General features: G+C 31.4%; 1 long non-coding RNA gene across 2 annotated transcripts; it reads left to right on the top strand.

Moving 5' to 3' along the window:
• Positions 1 to 855: 855 nt before the first annotated feature.
• Positions 856 to 8,541, top strand: LOC107361360 (uncharacterized). Of its 2 annotated transcripts, none has more exons than XR_016198178.1 (6): positions 856 to 1,350; positions 1,411 to 1,848; positions 1,923 to 5,284; positions 5,378 to 5,830; positions 6,940 to 7,197; positions 7,291 to 8,541. It is a non-coding gene; the product is annotated as an uncharacterized LOC107361360 (long non-coding RNA). The 2 variants fall into 2 exon arrangements; XR_016198177.1 differs by having other exon boundaries at positions 857 to 1,350; positions 1,942 to 5,284.
• The last annotated feature ends 14,579 nt before the right edge of the window (positions 8,542 to 23,120 follow it).

The raw sequence follows: 23,120 nt of genomic DNA, 5'->3' as shown, positions 1-23,120 counted from the left end.
AGTCTTGTGGTGGAGTGAATGATGAAAGATGCTTTGAAAAGAGAAAGAAAAAGGAAAATAAGAAAAAATGAATTCTTAACAGTTTTCAATTGCTCAACCATTTTATTGAATAACATGGTTAATCTATTAATATTTTTTAATCGTATTGTGTATTTACTCATCTTATTTGTGAGCAATGATTAATTTTTCAAGTTTTGTTTATTTTACCTTCCATTTTGTGAAACGCAATTTGTGATGAAAAATGAAAAATTTGCCATTCAATCAACAGAGTTTATTCAAATGAAGATTATTTTATAAAATGATTAAAATTTTTACGAATTTTTATATCAATATTCACGATATTATTATTTATTTCATTAATTGTTTCCCAGTCTAATTACAGGGATGGAAAATATTGCATAAGAATGACTTTAATCTAATTATTAGAGTTTTTAGTGCTTAAGCAAAGGCTATTCTGTCTAGATGAAAGATTTACTTGAATTGAAGATGAAAGGATGAAAAACGAGAAAAATTGGTTCATTTTCAACATTTTTATTTCTGTATAATATCTCCATCTCTTGGTGAGAATCGAAACATGAGTTGTATTAATGTATCTCCATCTATAAGTACAATATAAAACTAAGTTTAACTTGTTATTTTACTGCAAGAGATGGCGCTGTTGAACAAAACGGTTTTGCTCACCGGCTAATCCGTTTGATTCAAAGAGTAACAAGAGACTGCATGAGAATGGAAGACCTCAAATCGAGATAAAGAGTTCTCGTAGGGGTTGATAGATGGGTCTGATGGAAGGAAAGAAAAGAAAGGGAAAAAGAAAGAAAAAATTAACCTCTTTGAATGATTTCTTCAAATTAGAAGATAATTTTTTTATAATTTTTACAATTCTTATTTCTTACTTTCTTTTTCCCTTTCTTTTCTTTCCTTCCATCAGACCCATCTATCAACCCCTACGAGAACTCTTTATCTCAATTTGAGGTCTTCAATTCTCGTGCTATCTCTTGCTACTCTTTGGTTTGATTTCATTATAGTCGCCTTATTAATTTAATTGCTTTGTTTTTTATCATTTATTTTGTTTTAAAACAATTTACTAATAATCGGTTGAATATTGAGAAATTATGTTTCCTTTTTTTATTGGTTTTCTTATGAATCTTTGGTCAACTCTATCCTCACTGTGAATCTTCATGGATGACTTTTGGATTCATCAGTCGAGAAAAATTAAAGATTGGTTTAATACTTATTAATTATTTATATTCTTTTCGTATATTAGGTTCCATTGATTCAATTTAAAAGCCATCGGAAATCACATCTCGAGTCTCAATGGAAAATTCACCTAAATCATTTGGAAATCGCTGAGTAAGTATTGCAAAAGCGTGGATTTAAGCTTTGATAATAAGAGATATGCTTTTGTAACAGATCTAATGTGTGAAAAACGCTGGATTGTAACCTTAATCTAACAACAATCTCACTATCAAGAAGAGCGAAAGGCCAACAGTAGAAGAACAAAAGAGACTTGATTAGAGCAAATGTTATTCGTTACATCTCATTTCGCTACCAATCATGATTATAAATTTCCTATTGATTCAGGTAAATGTAATTATTAATCGTGAATGATCGCAACCAGCCAATTTATACCTAATGGAACATAATGGAACGGCCAAGAGATACAATGTTTCACCTTACCGTGATTAAAATACAACAAGGGAACATAAAGTCAACATGAAGCGAAAACATAAGACAAAAAAGAAAGAAAAGGTCAAATAAAGTCTCCATCTTAAACCCAGTGAATGATGAACCTTTAAAAGGTTAACCTTGACCGTTATTTGACTATTGAGCTACAAAAAAGAGGAAACGGTATGAAAATAGATCAACAAGTAATCATAATTTAATGAGATACTAATATACATTTGGTTTGCTAAAATTAATAGACACTTTTAATTTCAACAGTAACCTTCAACTTTCCCTTTGAGGTTAAAAAAGTAAACAGTGGATTTAAGCGAATAACCGAATGATGGAAAAAAGCTAAATACAGATTTCATTGGCATCTTTAACCTCATCTTCAGCCTCATCATTATCTTCATAACCATTACCTAAACTCAACCCTAATCAATTTGATGTAAACTGAAAGTGTCATTATAAATCATCAATACCCCAATCTAACGTCCGAATTGAATGGTTGATCGCAGCTGACAAACACTTTAACCAGTTTTCTTTTTCCTGATTGCCTGTTAATTTCAAGTTATCATTTCGCATTTTATTACGATTAATTAATGCAAAATCTCTGAGCCTACCATTGAAATAATTACTAGCCTTTGTACATATAATAAGATGATAATAGCAGATGAAAAATGGCAGAAGAAAAAAACTGACAGAAATTTTGGACCTTTCCGCCAGTTTTAAGGTTAACTTGTAATTTCAATTTTGTCTCATTAATTTTATACAAGCTTGCGTTAAATGTGTGAATCTTTAATTGCACTGCACAAAAAAGACTTGAAGATGGTCCATAATTAATGGCGAATTTAAGCTTATTTAAACGAACAACTCTTAATTTCGCCATTATTATTATTAACCTTTGCGGGCTCAAGTTGATCAAGATAATGAGATGAATTTTAAACTGAAAATTGACCAATTTTTGTACAATTTTTTGAGAAAACTTTTTGTTTCCAATTTCACCATTTAATTGTTTCTTTTACCTTCAACAATTATTAATGACTTTTTTAAGTTGAAAAGGTTTCATTGTTGGTTAGTTAATGATTCCTGATTGTATCAGGCTTCACCATTAACAACAATTTGACAATATTAAGTGGACAATTAATAGCTTTCAATAATGATGATTAATGAAATTGTAATGAAAAGAATTGGAAAAATTGGTTAAAATCGAGTGAAACAAAGAAAGAGAATCGCAAATTGAGTAATTCAAGATCGCCATTTTTGCTTATTTCCAAGGTGATGATGTCGATGCTAAAGATGAAGATGAAGATGAGGATGAGGATGAGGATGAGGATGAAGAAGAAGAGAAAGAGAAGAAAGAGAGAAGAAAAGAATAGAAAGTGAATGATTGAAGTTGGCCTATAAAAAGTCGAGGACTGCGCTGTTTGAGTTCAACTTTTATTTATCTCATTGGTTTTCAACATTATCTATAAAATTATTTTTACAATTTATCAGTTTACATCATTTCCATCATTTCATTGAATCAACAAAATCAATCAATTTTTATTCAATGTTTCAAAATTGTGTGATTTGTGATTTTCTTTTCGGTATTTCTCGTTCAATTGTCCATTGCTATTGATTTACTATTTTTGCCATTCCATTTTCGCCCGACGATTCTTCAGTTGGTTGGTTCAAGTGTTCCGTGTTTCATGATCGACTTTGCTTTTTATCAACAATGATCAAGTTAATTATTTGTTCAATGTTTCAATTTAATCATTACCAATTTGTTCAAGAGTTAATCTTCTTTTCACCATTTCAATTTTCCCTCACATCTACTCAACATTATTGCAGAGCAAGTTAATCAACTGGCATTTTCAATTGATCAAGAATAACAAGCATCGCACTGTCAAATCATTATCAAGTTTAAACCCAACCTTTCAGTTCATCCATTTCATTGTCAAATGGCAATTCTTATTCAATATCATTGGATTTACCAAATCTTGATGCAATAACCCTGCGATTCTGACCAATACATAATTCTGTCGATTCCTTTCAATTCAAATTGAACCAAGATACCAACTGAAAGGAAAATTCAAATAAGAAAAGCACTGTTGAAACAATAATCTTTCGATGAGTTCAATTGGAGTTTCTAAAGAGATAGACATTAGATTAGACTTGAATGGTAAAGAGAAACATTTGCTTTTTGACTTGAGCTAAAATTCAAGCTTGAAGTCTAATTTGAAATTACAGATTCAAATATTGTGACCATCATTTGATAATATCAATCAACTTGTGGCTCAATTTTCTGGAATCCATCGGCAGATTCCATGGAAAACACTGCAAGAATCAATGAAAGAAACACTTGCTTCTATCAATATCTTCATCGTTTTATTGAAAAATTAGTTGATTCAAACGATAAGATGAAGCATCAGCAAAACGATCTTAAAAATCAATGAGCTGCGAATGCATCACAAAAGGCTAAACTAGATTAGACTGCAGTTTCATGTCTAATTCGGAGTCCTGATCACATTGCTGACTTTCAGGTTTTTATTAGACATTTTAGGCTAAACTAAAAATCTAATTAGACTAATAGCTAAAATCTAGAAGTCTAGCAAGATGAAAAGAGGAAGAACGAGAAAAATTGGTTTATTTTCAACAATTTTTATTTCTGTATAATAACTCCATCTCTTGGTAACAATCAAAACCTGAGTTATGTAACTCCATCTAAAAGTACGATTTAAAACTAAACCTATTCTTATACTGCAAGAGATGGCGCTTTTATTTTTAAATTGCTGTTGAACAAAACAGTATTATTCACTGGCTCATGCATTTGATTTCATTAGAGTCGCTTATTTGAGTTCCTTTATTTTTATTATTTTTTTGCTTCATTGTTTTAATTAGAACAAATGTCTTACAATCAGTTGAAATATTGAGAAATTATGTTTCCTTTTTGTATTAGTTTTCTTATGAATCTTTGGTCAACTCTATCCTCACTGTGAATCTTCATGAATGACTTTTGGATTCATCAGTCGAGACAATTGGAATTTGGTTTAAGACTTACTAATTATTTATATTTTTTCCGTCTATTAGGTTCCATTGATTCAATCTTAAAGACCTGGCAATTGCATCTCGAGTCCTAATATAAAATTTACCTAAATCATTTGGAAAATGCCGAGAAAGTAATACAAAAGTGTGGATTAAAGCTGTGGTAAAAAAGAGACATGGTTTTGTAATAAATCTAATGCGTGCAAAACGTTGGATTGTAACGTTAATCTAACAACCAATCTCACTATCAAGAAAAGCGAAAGGCCAAACAAAAGAAGAACAAAAGAGACTTAATTAAAAGCAAATGTTAAATTTAAAATATATTCAGGTAAATGTAATTAATGATCGTGAATAATCGCAACCAGCCAACATACATTAAAGGAACAGCCAAGAGGTACAATGTTTCACCTTACCGTGATTAAAATACAACAAGGGAACATAAAACCAAAGAGGAACCAAAGAGGAACCAAAAAGGAAACAAAAAAGAAACAAAAGCTCAAATAAAGATTCCATCTTAAACCCAGTGAATGATGAACCTTTAAAAGATTAACCTTGACCGTTATTTGACTATTGAGCCACAAAAAAAGAGGAAAAGGTATGAGAATAGATCAACAAGTAATCATAATTTAATGAGATACTAATATACATTTGGTTTGCTAAAATTAATAGACACTTTTAATTTCAACAGTAACCTTCAACTTTCCCTTTGGTTAACAAATTAAACAGTGGACTCAAGCAAATAACCAATCATTGAAAGACACAAGAAAAATTTAATAATACGATGGAAAAAAGCTGAATACAGATTTCATCATTATCTTCATGACCATTACCTGAACTCAACCTTAATCAATTAGATGCAAACTGAAAGTGTCATTATAAATCATCAATACCCCAGTCTAACGTCCGAATTGGATGGTTGATCGCAGTTGCCAAACACTTTAACCACTTTTCCTTTTCCTGGATGCCTGTTAATTTCAAGTTATCATTTCGCATTTTATTACATTTAACTAATGCAAAATCTGTGAGCCTACCATTGAAATAATTGCTATCCTTTGTATAGATAATAAGATGATAATAGCAGATGAAAAATGGCAGAAGAAAAAAAACTGACAAACATTTTGGACCTTTTTTCAGTTTTAAGGTAACATTCAGGTTAAACTTGTAATTTCAATTTCCTCTCATTAATTTTAATCAAGCTTGCGTTAAATGTGTGAATCTTTAATTGCACTGCACAAAAAAGACTTGAAGATGGTTATTAATTACTGGCGAATTTAAGCTCAAGAAGAACAAAAGATTTGATTAAGCAAATGTTATTCTTAAATCCTTTTTCACTAGTAATCATAATTATAAATTTAATATATTAGGTCATCCGGTATAGTTTTCCCCTCGGTATGAAGATGATATTTTTTTGTGACGAATTCAATGTTTTCGCATTCGCGAGACCAGATAACATCACTGTTATCATCATCAACCCTGTACATGATCATTATTTTGTGCAATTCATGAACAACTGTAAATGATTCCAAAAAAAATTAAATTTTTGGAATGACAAAAGTTCGAAAAATTGCTATAACTCATACGAGCTAGCAGGGAAATTTATTGTTTCTGTGACGATGAGAAGCCATGATATGTGTCTATTAAATGATGCTAAGATTGTTCCCTTAGGGCTCATAAAACGGCATCAATAGTGGTCAGAACGCAGTACAGCTTGAAAATGGAGTAAGTGGCTTCTCATTCAAATTTTAAGGGTTGCGTTTACAGATAGAGATCAGGTTTCTGCTCAGAATGTTTTTTGAAGGTCTAAGAATTCTTTTGATACCACACATTCTATGGTGGAATTCTATCCGAATCAGAAAAGTGACAACGAATTGACAGTGTCCCTCAGTTCGCCTGTACTCACGTTGTGGGCTGATTCAAGATCACATTCAACGTCAGAACAACAATTGTTTCAGGTTATTTTGTAATCTTTTTTGCTCATTATATTCAAGATGTATTCTCTGGCTACTGATTAATCCTTTCAAACCTCGAAAAACATGCATGTGGAGCGAATTGTTGAACAATTTATGGCGAAAAGTCGTAAAAATTGTGATTTTTGAATAAGGAGCCTGCGCACTGAGATGATTAAGTTCGAACGCGTTTTCTCTCTAGGTATATTTGTTTTAAAGCCTGATAAGTTCATTAGGCGTTTAAAATCCATCAAAAAGTCATTCCTTCATACCAAGGGGAAAACTATACCGGATGACCTAATAGATTCAGGTAAATGAAAAACCGTAAATAATCACAACCAGCCAACATATACAATGGTAGTAATGGAACAGCCAAGAGATACAATGTTTCACCTTACCGTGATTTAAATACAACAAGGGAACATCAAGTCAACATAAAACCAAAGAGGAACCAAAAATGAAACAAAAGGCCAAATGAAGTCTCAATCTTAGTAAGTGATGAACATCTACAAGGTTAACCTTGACCGTTATCTGACTATTGAGCCACAAAAAAGAGGAAAAGGTATGAAAATAGATCAACAAGTAATCATAATTTAATGCGATACTAACATACATTTGGTCTGCTAAAATTAATAGACACTTTTAATTTCAACAGTAACCTTCAACTTTCCCTTTGAGGTTAACAAAGTAAACAGTGGATGTAAGCAAATAACCAAACATTGGAAGGCAAAAGTAACATTTAATAAGACGATGGAAAAAGGCTAAATACAGATTTCATTGGCATCCTTAACCTCATCTTCAGCCTCATCATTATCTTCATAACCATTACCTAAACTCAACCCTAATCAATTTGATGTAAACTGAAAGTGTCATTATAAATCATCAATACCCCAATCTAACGTCCGAATTGAATGGTTGATCGCAGCTGACAAACACTTTAAGCAGTTTTCCTTTTCCTGGATGCCTGTTAATTTCAAGTTATCATTTCGCATTTTATTACAATTAATTAATGCGAAATCTCTGAGCCTACCATTGAAATAATTGCTAGCCTTTAAACATAATACGATGTACGTAATAAGATGATAATAGCAGATGAAAAATGGCAGAAGAAAAAAGACGGACAGACATTTTGGACCTTTTTTCAGTTTTAAGGAAACATGCAAGTTAAACTTGTAATTTCAATTTCCTCTCATTAATTTTAATCAAGCTTGCGTTAAATGTGTGAATCTTTAATTGCTAAACATAAAAAAGACTTGATGGTGAAGATGTTTCATAATTACTGGCGCATTTAAGCTCATTTAAACGATCAACTCTTTATCTCGCCATTAACCTCCGTGGGTAGCAACTTGATCAAGATAATGAGATGAATTTTAAACTGAAAATTGACCAATTTTTGAGAATTTTTTTTGAGAAAAACTTTTTGTTTCCGATTTCACCATTTAATTGTTTCTTTTACCTTCAACAATTATTAATGACTTTTTTAAGTTGAAAAGGTTTCATTGTTGGTTAGTTAATGATTCCTGATTGTATCAGGCTTCACCATTAACAACAATTTGACAATATTAAGTGGACAATTAATAGCTTCCAATAATGATGATTAATGAAATTGTAATGAAAGAATTGGAAAAATTGGTTAAAATCGAGTGAAACAAAGAAAGAGAATCGCAAATTGAGTAATTCAAGATCGCCATTTTTGCTCATTTCCAAGATGATGATGTCGATGCTAAAGATGGAGATGAAGATGAGGATGAGGATGAGGATGAAGAAGAAGAGAAAGAGAAGAAAAGAATAGAAAGTAAATGATTGAAGTTGGCCTATAAGAAGTCGAGGACTGCGCTGTTTGAGTTCAACTTTTATTTATCTCATTGGTTTTCAACATTATCTATAAAATTATTTTTACAATTTATCAGTTTACATCATTTCCATCATTTCATTGAATCAACAAAATCAATCAATTTTTATTCAATGTTTCAAAATTGTGTTATTTGTGATTTTCTTTTCGGTGTTTCTCGTTCAATTGTCCATTGCTATTGATTTACTATTTTTGCCATTCCAATATCGCCCGACGACTCTTCAGTTGGTTGGTTCAAGTGTTCAGTGTTTCATGATCTACTTTGCTTTTTGTCAACAATGATCAAGTTAATTATTTGTTCAATGTTTCAATTCAATCGTTTTGATTATTAATCATAATTGAGTTGACGATTTGCTCTTTTGGTTAACCTGGAAACGATAATTTTTGCCTTTTTTGCTGTTTTCACTAATAAATTGCTTAGTCTTGAGTTTGATAGTTGATAGGTTCAGTTTATCAACATTTCTGCTTTTCCAATGTGTTCAGTTCTTAGGTTGGGATGAGCTGCAATTTTTACCGATTCTGTTCATTTTTTTGTCGATTTTTTTCTTTATTTAAGATTTTTAAGATTTCCATTTATCTATTAGATTAAATTTTCTGGACTTGAGTCGTAAGTTTCCTGCCTTGACTCAGTTTATATGAAAAATTTGTTCGAATATTCTCGAGTTTATTATTTTATTTTATCTTAAACATCGAAATCCAAAAGTGGCGTTAAGTTTCATCTTCGAATTGAATCATCTGATGAATCGAAAAGCGTGTTTACCGAAAATTTGTTTCTAATTTAAGCTATCCATTCACGTTTTACTGTTCTGTTCTCAAAGTAGCCGAAGTTGGACTTTTCGTGCATAAATCTGGAACTGTTTCCTTGTAAAGTGTAGACTCACGGATATTGGATAATATTGAATTGGACTATCTTTGAATTTTTTTCTCTGAATTATTAGGTTGTTCCGTTTGAAATCGGCCCTTAAGTTTCTGATTTTATTAATTTCCTCCTTGTGAGGCTGAGTTAGTTTATCAATTCAGGTTCAAGGTCTAACAATTTGAAGTTTTCTTTACCACAACAAAAGACAATGTTCAATTCGCATGTACTTAGATTATGAAGTTTCAATTTTCATCATTTTTCATCATTTCAAGTTACATTACTCAAACAATTACCAATAGAATCATTGAGATTGTAAGTCATCATAGACCATGGCCGCCATGTTACAGTTTTTCACCACGTTTTTCACTTGCATTGGGTACAAAACGGCTAATCAATTTTTGTTGGTAACCATGAGCCTAATCGGAAAACCAGTCGTTAACGGAAATTTGAAAAATATTGAATAATGAATATTGAAAAAAGTTTCTCATTTACTTAAATCCTTGAATAAACCAATTCACCTCTAATAGGCATATTGATAAAATTTTGTTTAGTTTGTGTAGTTTTAGTCAAAAATAGCAGGTTTCAAACGGGACAACCCAATATTTGACCTGCTTTGTTAGCATAAATTGACTACTGATTTTTCATAGGTTACCCTGATTGATTTGCCATAGATAAGATGTTCTTGACTTTATGGAGCAATTTCATCATTAACTTGATCAGCTTCTAGTAATTATGCTCTTCTCATGCTTTTTCAATCTAAGAATGAGGCTTTACGTTTTTTTGTGTTTTCCGGTAAAGGTTGATGACGAATTGATTGAAATTAAAATGCAACCTTTTTCAGCAGCAGCAAAGACTTGAGTTGATGAAATTGTTGGACATTCCCAAGTATTAAATTGAGAGTCTTGAATTGGACAAAATGTTGTGCTGACTAATGTGAAATGTAAAAATTACGATTGTCCTAAGAGTTGGTCTCCTTCGTTGGTTTAAGAACTAGCAAAGAAACAACATTGATTCGACTGATTCGAATTCCAAGTGTAAAGAAGTAATGGTTTGATTCACTATTCTTACAACGGAATGAAGAAAAATCATGTGATGGTGCAAAAATTGATAAAAAATGATTATTAGTTGTCCAAAGCAGAGGATTATTCAATTTCATCATCATTACCAATTTGTTCAAGAGTTAATCTTCTTTTCACCGTTTCAATTTTCCCTCACATCTACTCAACATTATTGCAGAGCAATTTAATCAACTGGCATTTTCAATTGATCAAGAATAACCAGCATCGCACAGTCAAATCATTATCAAGTTATTAATTGATTTCAAGCCCAACCTTTCAGTTCATCTTTTCCATTGTCAAATGTCAATTTACATTCAATATCATTGGATTCACCAAATCTTGATGCAAGAACCCTGCGATTCTGACCAAACTGGACAACTTTAATAGTGTTGATTCCTTTAAATTCAAATTGAACCAAGCTACCAATTGAGAGGAAAATTCAAATAAGAAAAGCACTGTTGAAACAATAATCTTTCGATGAGTTCAATTGGAGTTTCTAAAGAGATAAACATTAGATTAGACTTGAATGGTAAAGAGAAACATTTGCTTTTTGACTTGAGCTAAAAATCAAGCTTAAAGTCTAATTTGAAATTACAGATTCAAAAATTGTGACCATCATTTGATAATATCAATAAACTTGTGGCTCAATTTTCTGGAATCCATCGGCAGATTCCATGGAAAACACACCAAGAATCAATGCAAGAACCACTCGCTTTCGTCAATATTACTAAAAAAGTAGTTCATTTAAAATAAACGATGAGATGAAAAATCAGCCAAAATAGACTAGACTGTACACAAACAAGACTGATAGCTAAAAGAAGTCCAGTATCTAAGCTCAATTCTCCATAAATATTTCACCTCACTCCATGACTTTCAATGTTACAAATTTTTCTTAAATAACCAAGTTGTGAGTTTTACCAAAAAGAACTAATCAAATCAGGCTAAAAGCATCGAAATGTTCAATACTAAATGGAAATGTATTGAGTCATATCATGAATTGAAAAAAGCTAAGGCAAATAAGCAGCTTTATGTTATCAGAAAAGCTCAGACTGAACCAGAAAACTCGACCTTTTCTCATTTTCTTGTGCATTATGATTTCGAAAGGTAATATTTTAAATTTTCAAATTGGCATCAAAATTTTTGAAAACTAATTAACCTGAAGTAAAGCAAGCGAAAAATTGAATTGTGAGAAGAAAAATTTGAGTAAAAATGAATTTCGACATTTTCTGAAACTTGTCCTATCGAAATTTCAATGCTCAAGTCAAGTCACTTTCAGTTTTGACTGTAAATTAGTTTAAAATTGTTATTTATCGTTCTAATCGTTTTGTAGAGCCATTAATGAATCAAGCCAAAGCTGGAAAAGCTGATTACTGAAGCATCCAGAAATCACGAAATTGTTAAGCAAAGCTATAGGTTAATATTGAGAAATATAATTGTTCTGATATTTAAAAGTGAAATTAAATTATTCAAGGTTAGATTCAATGAAACGTAACATCTTTTATCATCATTATCATCTGTTTACATCATTCTATTCGTCATCCTCTTGAGCCTTTGCGTGAACCTCGAATTACCTGACTCCAAGTGAAAGTGCCAATAGCACAGACAATGAGTGAGGAAACCCTTTAACCAAAGCAAAAACAGTGAATGTTGAAATGGTTCACATGAATGGTCGTAACAAATGGTTTAAGCTAAAGAAAGAAAAGCCAGAAAAAGAAAAAAAAACATTAAACCATTTTTTTACCCTTTCCTTCAAGATGATCATGATGATGATAATAATTGCCATTTCCTTTCACCCTTTCATCAAGAGACAAGAGAGAGACAAGGACAGGGCTCACACAATGACCCAACATCTTCGAGACCAGAAAAAAGAAGAAGAAGAGAAAAAATTCCGGAAACTTGGGCAACCCTTTGAATCTAATCAAAGTTAACCTTGGTAAACAGTGAGAAAGTGAAAAACCAACGAATAATTTAAATTAGCAAATGCGTATAATTTGCCTTTGAACCCTTTTCTTCATCAAAAGGTAATGATGATCAAGGTAAAAGGAAATGATTTCTTTCTCTCTCTTCGTCTTCTTCGACTTGTTTGGGTAAACATAATTAGTTGTTATATAAATATTATATAAGAGCGTCTAGATGGGCAGATGGAAGAGAGTGCCGAGATGATCATATGAAGATGCCCTTGGATGACAAAGAAGACAATTTGAAAGAGAAGATGAAAAGAAGAAGAAATCTTTAAGACGTTACTTTACTCCCTTCGAGCTTTTTTTTACCTGTAATTTAATGTCCTTGAAATAATTTGTTAAACTCGAAACCATAACAATGAAGGTGTTAGACAAGGATATATGCTTATTTTATGGTTATCAACCCTGGGAATGTAAACGTTAATAATAAGATGAGAAATTTTCTTCCCTCAAAGGGAAACTTCCTTCTTATCGTAGCATCATCATTATCATCCTTGTTTGATGATATCAATGGGCAAGGGTTGAAGGACTCGAGGTAGGGTTAAGTTACCGTTACCTTATGGGTCTGTGTGAACAACTTTTTTTCACTTTTCTTTTTCTTCTTCTTCTTCTCTTTCTCTTTGCTCTTCTTGCGCTTCTTTGGACGCCTTTTTTATAACGGGCTCAAAGGAAAGGGCTATTTAACAACTTGTCAAGGTACAAGGTAAAACATAATGGAAAGGATTCTCGTACAAATGACGACAGATAGCGATGAGTCCTTGAACAGGGTTTAAAGTGAATCTTGAACCGGTAAATGGGTTTGAAAGAGTTGAATCTTTCCTCCTTATTTGCTCAGTCAACAATAAGATTTGACTTTTTTTTTGTTTCTTCACTCTTCTTTTGTTATCATATTATTATAATATTATTATTCTGGATAATGTTGTATCTTTCACACACACACAGAATGCTAACAACCAGATTGTGCGCATTTAATCCTTCAACTACCATTAGCTTCTTCAGTAGCTGTATCTTGTCTCAATATTGAAAGTAAAAGGATACAGGGTTGGTCGAACTTTGAAGATGCTCGAAATTCAATTGCCATCATTGGACTCGAGTTTGTCTCTTTTTTGCCTCAAGAATATCACCTCATATTGAAAAGCCGCAAAATGCGATAACATTGATTCTCATGTTTGACATTCGATGTAGTATGAAAGGGTTACAATCTTGTAATCTTTGTTAGTGAAAAAGCGAATGCAGTTTGACCGTAACATAACATTAGTAACATTTCATTTTTTACAGTTTACAGTTTTCTTTCTCATAAAAGGTCGCTTGTTTGCTTAAGAGCTGTAAAATTAAAAGCCGGTTAGTATTAAAACGATTATGGCTCATCGGCAAATTCAAACATCGAAATGGAATGAAAGTTGCAAGACTTTCCTAGTCACGAAAACACCTTCAATTGATGAGTTTTCCTATCTTTTAATCGATATTTTTTTGCAAGTTTCTCGAGAATATTTCAATAAAAAAATGGAAATTTTTGTCAATTTTCGTTCTATTGTGAAATTCATTCAAGATGCCAATCAATTAACTCTAGAGTTTAATTAGACTTAGAGATTTTCCGCTCGATTTTCCCGAAAAAAATGAATCAAAAAACTATTTTGATTGAGTTAAATCATGTAACTTTCATGATGAATCATAACATGAAATGATCTGTAAAATTGGTCGACTTTTCTCTCGCACTTTTATCCAAACTTGAACGTCAACAGGCTAAACCCAAATGTGGTAATTATTTTTTTATTTCCTTCCCTTTAACACTGACAAACCATTCTGATCCAAAACATGCTACCAACATTGATAATTGATGAATCTTGAGATTTTATCAAAACTTGCATTAATCAAATTTCAACAAGTCAACCTTAATCACATGAAGAAGTAATTTTCTCAGTAAAAAAGTTGCAAGTAAAATGAATTTAAAAGCAGAAAAGAATCAATTCTTATTTTCCTTCAGCTCTTTTCAGAATTCAATCGAAATGGATTAAAAAGCTTAAAAAAAGGAAAATTTTCGCAGAAAAAAGGTAAAAATTATTGATCAAAATTGGCTTAATTATTGTCTGGTTGCTAAAAAATTGATCACGCATTTCAAAATACTGGTTATATAATTATCTTTTGAATCCCATTTCGCTCTAAAAACATATCATTAAACATTTGCAACAAAATAAACAAATTTTTTACTCAAAAAAAGAGCGAACCAGAAAAAAAAGGAAAATGCAATAAAAGTTTTGGGAGTGAATTTTATCTCAACTTTTTTTATAGGAGTTTAAATTGTAAATTTATCGATCCGATGATAACTTTTTTTTCTGGTTTTGCAAATTTCGACTCCCAGTCTTGTTGCCCCTTGTGAATAAACGGAAATGACGGTTTCAACTGTTCATCATCTTCTCCCTCCCTTAACACCCTGTAGCTCCAATAGGATCATCGAGATAACTCTTAGTGTAAGTAAAGTGTTAAATTTATTCAAACCTCCAAACAAACAACCAATGGGTTTACAAGAAAAGGTTGACAATGAGAAAAGAGTTGAAAGGAAAAGAAAAAATGAAAACAGTAAAGATGATGAGGAATGGTGAAGATGATGAACAATGATATTGAATGTTGGGAAGGAAGGCGAGATGAGAGTGACAGCAAGATGGAGTTGATTATATTCAATGTTGATTATTATCCATCAATCAAAACAATTAATCGATCAAAATTAAATCTTTTTGAAAACCTTTAACCATTCATTTTATCCTAGTGACCGATTAAACTGGATTGTTGAAGAAAGAAAAAAAGTTGAAGATTAAAGATGAAAGAAGAAATCTTTTTTCTCTTCTTCTTCTTCTTCTTCTCACCAATCATCATCAACTGAACACACACTTTGAGATTACTAATGATGAGACTAATGGTGATAATGATAATAGCTCAATTCATGTTCACGATCTTCTTCTTGATTCATTCGCATGTTAAAAAGTGTCATTAGTTTACTCTTTTTTAGTGATTAATCGATATTGATTGAAACGCCAAATGTACCAGGTAAGCCTCAAAACATGATCTAAACCTTTACCTATCATTGATGGTCTTATTGATGAAACCGTTGACTTGAAAAGAAAAGAAAAAGAAAAGCAAGAAAAATTGAAAATTGAACATCTAATAAGGTGGGAAGAGATTGAAGATGAGCAAATTGAAAAGGTTGACTTGATCAGACAATTTGGTAACAAATTGAGATCCATCAAACACGGACAATGAAACTGATCAATAAGTGATCAACTTACAAGAAAAAAGAGGTTTCTTTAAACCTTTAATGTGCTAAGTTGAACTGATAGTCAAAGCCACCCTCAATAAACTTCCCGTGATGATGCATAACTTATGAGAAGAAGAAAGAAGAAGATGAAAGATGAAGAAAAGGTAAAGAAGAAGAAGAAGAAGAAGAAGAAAGGTAAAGAAAAGGTTTTACGGTTATTTGGCTATTAATAATCAATCGGCTCAATCGGGTTCAGTTGATGAAAATGATTATAAGATGATGATGCTGATTGAAGATGCCAATGATAATCGTCCTTCAATTTCTTCCGTCGCCTTTTAATGGCCTTTTCTCACCGTTGACCTAGTTACATCTTAAAGTAAACTAAGATGATTGCGATAAAGGTTATACAAGAAAAAGGAAAGAGTAAAAAAAGTGTGACTCACTGTAATCAAAGGGAACAATGAACATCATGGGAAGTGTCAATCTAAGATGATCGATCCTCAATCTCTTTCTTCTCACTCTCTTATCATCACTTCTCTAATCTTCAAACTTTCACTTCTTTTCATCTTAACCTTTTCACTTTTCTTCTCAACTTTTTTCTTCTTCTTCTTTCCTTCTTCATCTTTACTCTCATCGATGAATATTAATAGCAACTGGTGAAGGACAACTTAACACAAAAATCAATCCCTTTTGCCGTTCATCTCATTCCTAATTCCTTCTTGACTTCAACCTTTATCATCTCTTGGAAACTCATTTTTTTGTACTTTTCAACTTTAACATCTTCAGCTTATCCAAATGCATTAAACTTTCTCAGATTAACTGACTTTTCTTGTTCATTTTAAACAAAGTAAAACATTTCAAAATGTTGTTTGTAAAATAATTATTATTATTATTGCTTATTCCGGAAACTTTAGTCAACATTTTCATGGTTTGATGGCGATGAAAATTAACTTTCTTAATTGTTTCTTGTGTTTACTTTTACAGGGAAACAAGTTATTGACTTGTTATTTCTGTTCACATGTTTAATGTTTATCTTCATCTACATCATCTTTACATCATCATCATGTTCATCTCGTATCTCAAGGCACCAGAGACATGAAACAGGCCTCAATTTGTTTATCATGTTTAAACATTTAAACAATTATCTTTTTAAACGTTGACAGAGTGAAAAGATTAAGACAAAGATTGTTGATCATTTCAACTTTATTTTCTCGTTCGCTTGCTGCAAATGTTTTAATGTTGAGTTTGTGACTTTGATTTGGTTAACATGATGCTCATGAAAATGGAAACAAAAAGGTAATTTTCTTTTCACTTTCTTTGTAAATCCATTTAGCAATGGTAATTGATTGATTAAAGAGACAATCAAGAGAAACTATCAACTGTAACATGATAGAAGCGCATGTTCTTTGATCATGATCAATGGAAAAGAAAAGAAAATTTCGAGAAAAGAAAATATAATTTTTCTCCTTTTTTTGCATCTTTTTTGCATCTCATTAGTAATTGATGGTGAGACTTGGTGCTCATTACTTTTTTTTGGGTGAAACAGATGAGTTATAATGAGATGGTGGGAGGATCAGGCGAAGGAGGATGATTCAGGTTTAGATAGGAAATCATTTTGAATAATGTAAACACTGCAACTGATGAATTCTGGTAACTTCATTGGAAAACAGAAGTTGAATATAAACAAAAGATAATGGGTAAGAGTAAGGTTTTACGGACTCAGGCAGAACTTGAAATCACACACTTTCGCTAACCAATGATGAAATTGATAATGAATATGTAAACAGGCGATTATTGAGAATTTCATTCAAGTTTAATTGTTTAATATCTGAAATCAATGATCAATCAGAATTTTCTCTTCTCCTCTTTCAGTATTCCTGGATTTGCTGGAATAGTAAGGCATGACTGGTAAAGAATGGAAATAAAATGTTTCAATGTTGCATGGTTATTCACAGTCTAGGCATATGGTCATCAAATTAGACTTGTTTTAACGGAAGTTTAATCAGCTTCAATTTGATTCAATTTTTGGTCAGTTTCACATTTGGTTCAAGCAAAATGTTGCTAAGTTATCGTTGAAATATTATAGTTAATTTTGCTAGTGTACATCCCGAACTAAGCCTGGAAACGAATTGATCAACTCGAATCAACTCTGGACTAAATTGATTCATTTCCAATCTTTATCAGTCATACCTTAGTAACTAACAATTAGTTCAATCATCATTACCTTAGATTTAATTTTAAAGATTAACCTGATTGGATCTCAATATAAATGTCCCATGTTGCCGCTCCTTATTCCGTATAACCTTTATTCTTACCAGATAATGTTATTCAAAAAGTTTAATTTTAGACTGAAAATTTTGCTTGGATAACATTCGGATGAAATGATGTAATGATTAACACAATTCTTGATGAAAATTTCATATTTTTGGTTCCTTTGAAAAAACAAAAGACTCGTTTGCAATCAATTTGATATTTTGCATTCGCTAGGTTGGTTAAGAAGTGAAAAATTACTTACTTTCGCCTGGGATTAAATTGTTGATTGAGTTCGTAAACACGAGCATGGTATGAAGTTCCTACCTCTGGTTCAAAAACACAGTAAGAAACTCCACACCGAGCTTGCGATACCAACACTTGATGAGTCCGTGATGGTTAACAAGAAACAATGGAATGATGCCGATGAAACACACTAGATGATTGATTGGATGAATAAGGAGTAAAGAAAAATGGTGGATGAGAAGAAGAAGCAGAATAAAGAAGATGATAATCATCCTTTTTATTTAATTTCAAGAGGAGTGGAAAATTCATGCGCATGAATTTAAGATGAAAAGAGGAAGAACCAAAAATATTGGGCAATTTTAAACAATTTTTATTTCTGTACAATAACTCCATCTCTTGATGATAATCAAAACCTGAGTTATGTAAATGCAACTCCATCTAAAAGTACAATTTAAAACTAGCTTAACTTGTTGTTTATATATTTTTATAGCAATAATCATCGATAAAATATTCATTTATTTTTGTTGATTCATTAATTGTACGCAGTCTAATTAAAAGGATGAAAAATGATGAACAACTTATCCATAAGAATGACTTTAATTTACAAATTCAGGAAAATTCAAATAAGAAAAGCACTGTTAAAACAATAATCTTTCGATGAGTTCAATTGGAGTTTCTAAAGAGATAGACATTAGATTAAACTTGAATGGTAAAGAGAAACATTTGCTTTTTGACTTGAACTAAAAATGAAGCTTAAAGTCTAATTTGAAATTACAGATTCAAATATTGCGACCATCATTTGATAAAATCAATCAACTTGTGGCTCAATTTTCTGGAATCCATCGGCAGATTCCATGGAAAACACTGCAAGAATCAATGCAAGAAACACTTGCTTCTATCAATATCTCCATCGTTTTATTGAAAAATTAGTTGATTCAAACGATAAGATGAAGCATCAGCAAAACGATCTTAAAAATCAATGAGCTGCGAATGCATCACAAAAGGCTAAACTAGATTAGACTTCAGTTTCATGTCTAAGCCGGAGTCCTGATCACATTGCTGACTTTCAGGTTTTTAGTAGACATTTTAGGCTAAACTACAAATCTAATTAGCCTAATAGCTAAAATCTAGAAGTCTAGCAAGATGAAAAGAAGAAGGAGAAAAATTGGTTTATTTTCAGCAATTTTTATTTCTGTATAATAACTCCATCTCTTGGTAACAATCAAAACCTGAGTTATGTAACTCCATCTAAAAGTACGATTTAAAACTAAACCTATTCTTATACTGCAAGAGATGGCGCTGCTATTTCCAATTTGCTGTTGAACAAAACAGTTTTATTCACTGGCTAATCCTTTTGATTTCATTATAGTCGCCTTATTAATTTAATTGCTTTGTTTTTATCATTCATTTTGTTTTAAAACAAATTACTAACAATATAGAGAAATATTGAGAAATTATGTTTCCTTTTTCTATTGGTTTTCTTATGAATCAATGGGTCAACTCTATCCTCACTGTGAATCTTCATGGATGACTTTTGGATTCATCAGTCGAGACAATTGTTGGTAAAAGCCCAAAACAGCCAAATACAAAGCTGCTTAAATCATATCAATTCGAATCGCAAAAATAGTCCAAAAAAACCTTTCTATGGAAATTTAATGTCAAACAAAATTTTACTTACAATTTTGTTAGAATATAATTTATTAATGATAATGACTAGAAGTTTCAAATTTTGCTCAATGATTATACATGTATGGACATTAAGCTTTCGATCGATGCTTATTTTTTATTTTAATTTCAATTTTTTCATCAAAAATATCAATAAGTTCTGCGAACTTCAAATCACTTCTTCATATAGTACATATTGATAAGCTAATTAATTATAGTTGATTAACTCCGATCGAGTCAAAAATGGTTTACATGCACTTAAATCGATGCTCTTGTGTCCTTAAAATTATTGAGTTAATTGATTAAGTCAAACTTATTCAAAATTGAAGCAAAAGTCAGTGGTAAAAAAAGTACTTTTTGATTCTTTTAATAAATCTGATCATTTAAGAAGTTTTGTATTTGGCTGTTCTGACTTTGGCCGTTTTAGACTTGGCTGTTTTGGGCCCAAACCCAATTGTTGATTGGATTAATACTTGCTAATTATTTATATTTTTCGTCTACTGTAAGTCCTCGGTTAATGCATAAAAATGTGGGTTAAGCTTCCAGAAAAAAATCAGAAAGATGGCGCTGTGTATTAGGTTCTATTGATTCAATCTTAATGACCTGGAAATTGCATCTCGAGTCCTAATATAGACTTTTCTGCGAAAATTCACCTCAATCATTTGAAAAATGCTCAAAAGTAATACAAAAGCTTGGATAAAAGTTGTGATTAACAAGATATACTTTTGTAATAAATGTTGTTAAAACGCTTATCCAACAACCAATCTGACTGCCAAGTAAAAGCGATCAAGCGAAAGAGATTTGATTAAAAGCAAATGTTATTCTGTTTCTCATTTCACTACCAATAATAATTATAAATTTAATATAGATTCAGGTAAATGTAATTAATAACCGTGAATAATCACAACCAGCCAACATATACAATGGTAGTAATGGAACAGCCAAGAGATACAATGTTTCACCTTACCGTGATTTAAATACAACAAGGGAACATCAAGTCAACATAAAACCAAAGAGGAACCAAAAATGAAACAAAAAAGAAACAAAAGGTCAAATGAAGTCTCAATCTTAGTAAGTGATGAACATCTACAAGGTTAGCCTTGACCGTTATCTGACTATTGAGCCACAAAAAAGAGGAAAAGGTATGAAAATAGATCAACAAGTAATCATAATTTAATGCGATACTAACATACATTTGGTTTGCTAAAATTAATAGACACTTTTAATTTCAACAGTAACCTTCAACTTTCCCTTTGAGGTTAAAAAAGTAAACAGTGGATATAAGCAAATAACCAAACATTGGAAGGCAAAGAAACATTTAATAAGACGATGGAAAAAAGCTAAATACAGATTTCATTTGGCATCTTTAACCTCATCTTCAGCCTCACCATCAATATCCAAACAAAGTGTTCAATTAGATGTAACCTGGAAGTGTTATTATCAACCATCAATATATAATGATACTCAATTGACCAGCTTTTTAGCAGTTACTAAGATAATGGCAGATGCAAAGTTGTAACAAAAACGACAAACACTTTTTGTGCGGCAACTTTTGGGTTAAACTTGTTATTTCAATCAGACTTGCGTTAAATTGTTCCTGCCTTTAACAATTGTTTAACCAAAGTAGTAGCTGTTTGGGAAACACACATTGACGCAAGAAAAGCAATGAAAAAAGGCTTTATCAATCGACACTGAGCATGGATCATTGAAGATACTCATTATATTATAATACAAGGAAAAGATGGTCGAACAAGACTTGCATGAAAAAAAGTCTTCTCGATTTACTGGATATGATTGGCTGAAAAGATACTGAAAGCTGGCCTGATATTATTATTCATATTCTGGACTCAAACATGATCTTCATTCAAATCGATCCATTAACAAGACAACAGTCAAATGAAGTGAACAAGAAAAAGATTCAATGAATATAAAGCAATGTAAAGCCTCATGTTTATCTGATTACTTTGCACTGTTTCCAGCCAATTGGAAGGAAAATAGGAAAACATTTTGATTGTGTCATCGCGAAATGGTGCATTTCATGCAAGATTAACCCTCATGTTCAATGATTACATTTGCAGATTTGAAATTCAAAGACAAAACTGATGATAATGGCAATAATAATGGGAACGTAAAATTGAACAACATGAAATTACATTTAGACGATAAAAAAGGTATCAACTGTAAATGATATTTTGCTTGTTTCCTTGAACATGAAAATATTCATTTTCATCTCCAACCTTTCCTGGCATCATCTTTACTCAATCGATCATTAAATGGATAAACAGAAAAACATTGTTTCACCAAAAGCTGATAATGATAGTTATGCAAGTGCAACTCAAGGAGAAGGCAAACAAAATTGTTTAATCAATTTTCACTGTTAATGATGACAAAGTTTACCTTTTTCATCATTATTCATTTAGTGTCACAATTTCATCTCTTTTCATCATCATTATATCCATGAATTATGATGAACCTTTTTAAATTGATAAACATGTTGAACTGTCTAATGGCGAGAAGAAGGCGAAAACTCATCATCAATTATCTTCACTTGGAAAGAACTGTTCATATGAGTTGATATTAAAAAAAATTCATCATTTTTCGTTTCATGACATTCCTCCATCAATACTGTTGAGCGGAAAAAAGAAGCAATATTAATATTCAATTAATGAAACTTTATTCAATAACAAAGTTGATTGAAGAGAGAAAAGAGTTTTCCTTTTGAAATACTTGACAACAAATTGATATTATTAGAATTGGGTTTGATAGTAAAAAATGAATTTTCTGTCAACTGAACAATCTCAAGAATGACAAAATTGAAATGAAATTGTTGATTGCCTTAAGGATTTGCCAAGAAACAGAAAGAAGGAAAAGTTGAATTTAATAAGAAAAAGATTGAGAAAAATCTGGATGAAAATGAATCTTAAGATGAAAGTGAAGATGAAAAAGAAGAAGAGAAAACCAAAGAAATTTTATATTTTATTCTTTCCCTTGTTATATTAGTTTTTTAATCAACTGGATAACATATAATAAATGCCAAACAGAATGAAATATCAACAGTATTAAAGTTGAACATTGAAAGTTCATGCAAGTTTCATGAAGAAGAAGAAGAAGAAAATTAAAAAGATAAATTTAACCCAAAAACAGGAAGAAGAAGAAGAAGAAATCTTTTCTCTTCATTTTGTTCACTTTTACAGGATGATGATGAAGGGTGCGATGAAAATGAAAGTAGAATGGTTTAAGCAATCAAACCATAAAATTGAATTTTCCTTTGATTTTCTCTATCAAAACAGTTTCTCTGTTGAAGATCTTTTTTTTGTGTGCTTCTGTTATTGAATTTCACATCA

Source organism: Tetranychus urticae, chromosome 1 (assembly GCF_039701765.1).
Source record: "Tetranychus urticae isolate SD_2017Ah chromosome 1, NJAU_TeUrti_SD_1.0, whole genome shotgun sequence".
Classification (NCBI taxonomy): domain Eukaryota; kingdom Metazoa; phylum Arthropoda; class Arachnida; order Trombidiformes; family Tetranychidae; genus Tetranychus; species Tetranychus urticae.
The sequence above is the reverse complement of the archived record's forward strand: the minus strand, read 5'-3'. Positions and strand labels throughout refer to the sequence as shown.